Genomic DNA, 4,721 nt, shown 5'->3' with positions numbered 1-4,721 from the left:
CCTGCATGCACTCATTCCATTCTGACGTGCCAAGCCCCTGGAAAGGGTTTGGCTGCCAGAGTGCACTTCCCAGACACCACATGTGACACGCTCTCACTTGCCCATTTCTGTACTGAAAAAGGATGGGAGTTCCTTGGGAACAGGCAGAATATGAGTGCAAAAACAAAGAATGTCAGAGGAATCTATGAAAGTATGTGACAGCCTAATGCCATATGAAATGTGGAAAAGCCATCAAGGGGCCTTGAGCTAGTAAAATTGAACTCAGTTTAGGGATGAAACATGGATTTTGCTTTTCCAAACTACAAGGATTCCTCCTTCTTAAAAATCAAGTGCAGTTAAATGGAGATCAGGGCTTAATGCAGTTTACTGTGTGCTGGTCTGCAACAAGGTCAAGGGGTCTTGCGCATCAGCAGATAGCGAATGACACTCTGCTCCACACTCCTGAAGCTGGAAAGAGTGGATCAGAGCTGGAGCTGGAGAGCAGCTGCTCCCTGCTGCTATCCAGTCAGGTGTTAATGAAGTTTGAAGCAGCAATAACTTCTGCTAGGTCCTTTTTGAACAGCTACCTCATCGCTGCAGGGGAGGCAGACAATGGCACGTGGACAGCTCACTAGAGCTTCTTAGGTGTCCTGAGATATATTGACTCTTGAGACATCTACAGCTCTGGTGGACCAAATCTCTGGCCAGCGCTATGAAGAGCCAAACTCCAACCCCTATGGAATCATTAAGAGAAACTGTTTCCTACCCTTTTTGGGGGAGGGGAAAGAGGAGAAAATGGGGATTAGTAGGGAGCATTTCCCATTTAGGGGAGATTATGGCCCATAGTTTGTATACAGCACTCAAAGCATTTTAATATTCTGGGTATTAATAACAACCACAACATTTCACACTAGGGAAATGGCAAACACTTTGTAAGTGTAAAACGTCAAGCGTTAATATTTTTGAAATGTCCATCTTCCATAATTAGAGGCAATTTACGCTGTTTGCCAAGTGCTTGGAGATCTTGGGATGGAAGGTGCTAGAGAAATGCCATGAATTATTGTAATATTTCATAACTATCCCAAGAGCCACTGATTTGCTTCTAATTTTAACAACAGGAAGGCCACTCAGAGACAGTAAAAAGTCCCCCCTCCCAACCCATTTTCTAGGGAGCTTCCCTGTGATAACGTAGTAAACATGAAAGGGCAGAGCTATTGGCAGGGTGGAAATGTCATTTAAGAACAACTGTCTACAATAAGCATTGATGGTATTATACGGCACAGAGTTAGAGCGCTGGTACTTGGTTAGAATATTCTATATATGACTAAATGATTCCACAGGCCCCTGTCAAAGCGTTGCATAACCAATACCAAACCCTTTCTTGCTCTCTTGACAGAATGTGTGTTTTATTCCTCCCCCCTGCAGCACAGCTGTGAGGCACAGGGCTATCACCCTGCTATACTACAGTGAAAAAAAAAACAGGGACATTTGTGGTCATCACCTCTCATCTGGCTCATAGTCTTTTTGATCCAAGGTAGCTTGCATTTCCGCAGAGGTTTTGTACCAATGAAACTGATGGAGTTAAATTGGTGCAACCCCCTAGTGTAGACATAGCTACACCAGTATAAAAGGTGACCATGTCAATACAGTTATTTCTGTAAATTTATGGAAATAAGCCAGTAGCATAGCTGGGGGTGGGGGGAAGCAGAGCAGCAGCCGCTCTCCCACTGAGCACAAGTGGCACCTTTTCGATTTCTTGGCACCTTTTCAATATTTACTCACTCGGCTGGGCTCCGGGTCTTCAGCAGCACTTCGGTGGCGGGCCCTTCACTCACTCCAGGCCTGCCATTTTTCACTCACCAAAATGCCGCCAAAGACCCGCGGAGCGAGTGAAGGTCCTGCCGCTGAGGTGCTGCCAAAGACCCGGAGAACCATCCAGTCAGTAAAAGCGCTGCCGGGTGAGTAAAAGCGCCGCAGCGGGTGGCGCCGTTTTTTGTGATCACTCCCCATTCCCTCCACCTGGCTACGCCACTGCAATAAGCTATACCAATAGAGCTGCTTTCACAGTAGAGCGCAGCAGCAATTCAAGTGTTTCAATCTCTAAACCAGTGGTTTGTACTCGTGACGCCTTTGACATAGCAAGCCTCTGAGTGCGACCCCCCCTTATAAATTAAAAACACTTTTAAATATATTTAATTCCATTATAAATGCTGGAGACAATGCAGGGTTTGGGGTGGAGGCTGACAGCTCACGACCCCCCCATGTAATAACCTTGTGACCCTCAGAGGGTGCCGACCACCAGTTTAAGAACTCCTGCTCTAAACCAATATAGTTAAATCGCTACAAAAACTGCATACAGACCAGCTTTAAACCAGTAAGTCAACTGCAAAATAGTCACCAATGCACTTTGTGCTGCCTGGCAATGCAAAGCAGCTGTAAGCCCAACCGAAACTTGCTGATTTGCTCTGCTCTGGTACACCAGTGACTATGCCATTAAAAGTTTACCTCAGAAAAACTATTTAAAGTTAATGCTACATATCTTCAAATCATTAAAAAATATCACAGGGTTTCTCTTTAGGTTTCATGTATGAAGCGTTTGATAATTTTAGGAAGCAAGGAAAATCTAGACAAAACATATGTTAAGATGTACTTTCAATGGAAACTCCATATCAGTAACCTAAGGGTAAAACACATTACATAAATGTTGTAATTATCCCCAAACCAAGTATTAGAAACCCAAGAAATTCAGAATTTAGGTTACAATTAAAAGAAATCTGAACATGTTAAGGAAATGCACAGCTAAACAGACATTTTCTGTGATAATTCTCATTTTGTCAAAACCTCAATTTTCTGTTTTAAAAAAAGTCTCAACAAAAAGTTGTTGATCAGCCCTAACATAGACTGTGACTTTCCTCATGGTCATACATAAATGCAGAGGCAATCACAAGTTGGATCTAGAAGTACTGACACCCAGCTATCTGACCTAATCTCTAGACCCATCCTCCTCCTGTCATGTAACTTTACAGGAACGTCAAGTTGTCAACTTGAAGGGCTGAAAACCTTGGCATTGTCCTTTGACTCCTTCAGTTGCGAAAGGAAATCATGGATCATTCCCTGACTACTTCACTTAACAGAAACCCCAGGACTGCATGATGGTACAATTTTCTGGTTCCAGCAGTGTTTCTTCATGATCAGTAAATATCCTTAAATCTGTATGACAACTTTTACTGGACATATGCTATATATTGTAAAAACACTCAAAGGATTAACAGCTATCAGTGGTATCAAAGAAGTATCTCTGGCTGTGCACATATGGTGAATCCACAAAGAGGGAATTAGAGATATAGGATATGAAATTATAAGAGAAAAATATTACAGTGCAGCCAAGAATGAAGTCACAAGCGAGCGCTTACCCCATGATGGAAAGTATTGTGTTTTATACAAATTACTGCTATTTCTTTGTACTATAGCAGCATCTGGACACCCCCCTCACCAATAAGGGATTGGAGTACCATTGTGCTAGGTGCTGTACAGGGATATAAAAGAAAAACAAACAGTCTTAGACCCCACATAACTTACAATCCAAGGGCTAGATCCTGTAAGCGGATCCACATGAATGCAGGGGTCTTCCCACAAGGATCAATTTCCAGGGTCTAGTTGTTATATAATAAATTAATTTGATTTTAATTGAGTTGTTAATGGGAGGGGTCAAATGGCATTTATTAATTTTAACAAGGTAGAAAAAAGCAAAAATAAAAGGCATAGTGATGTATAGTAGAAGAACTGGGCAATTTCTGATGAAAAAAATTTACCATACAGGAGGGATACATCACTGCCATCTTGAACTTAAATTTACCGTATATACTCGTTCATTAGCCCATTCATTTATAAGCTGACACACACTTATGTTTTTACACACCCCCAAGAGAGTTAGGTAAAAATAGCAAAAACTGTATGACCGTTTCATAAACCGACCCTATATTTCAGGGGTTGGCAAACTTTGGTTCCTGGCCTGTTAGGGTAAGCTGCTAACGGACCTCGACATGTTGTTTACCTGGAGCATCTGCCGGCAGGGAGCCCCTCAGCTCCCAAAGTCCGCAGTTTGCTGTTCCCAGCCAGCTTCCCACAGCTTCCAATGGCCGGGAACAGCAAAGCACGGACACTGGGAGCTGAGAGGCTCTGTGGCTGCAGATGCTCTAGGTAAACGAAACGACATTCAGTGATTCCGTAGAGTTTGAAATCTTCAAATTTTGGTGTAGACCTGTTTATAAGATGACCCTCGCTCTTTGATGCATCACTTTTTTACCAAAAATATTCGGCTTATGAACAAGTACATACAGTATGCTAAAAATCTGAATTCCAATTTAGGAAGCTTTTTTGGTGAAATATTGAATATCTTCTAACTCTTCCAAAGATATTTAACTTACCATGGTAGAATGCTAAAAATCTGAACATTTCAAACATGGGCATGTAGCCTTCTTAGCATTGTCTCATTACGAGAGATTATAAATCACACATTCATCATTACTAATGGTAGATCATACGTGGGCTGTTAAGTTGGAGGTTGTGACCAAGTTTCAAGAGGGAGTGTGATGGCTAGATGGGCAGTAAGGTTTTAAAACTAACTTCTGTTGTAAGATGGGGTTACAACATGGAAAAGGTTCGTAACTATTGGCCTGGTAGGACACTACTTTTTTGTCCTTAACTATTTATGCACTGATTCTTGAACATGTTACATTTTC

Source organism: Gopherus flavomarginatus, chromosome 2, assembly GCF_025201925.1.
Source record: "Gopherus flavomarginatus isolate rGopFla2 chromosome 2, rGopFla2.mat.asm, whole genome shotgun sequence".
NCBI classification, from domain to species: Eukaryota; Metazoa; Chordata; order Testudines; family Testudinidae; genus Gopherus; species Gopherus flavomarginatus.
Note: the sequence above shows the minus strand (reverse complement) of the source record.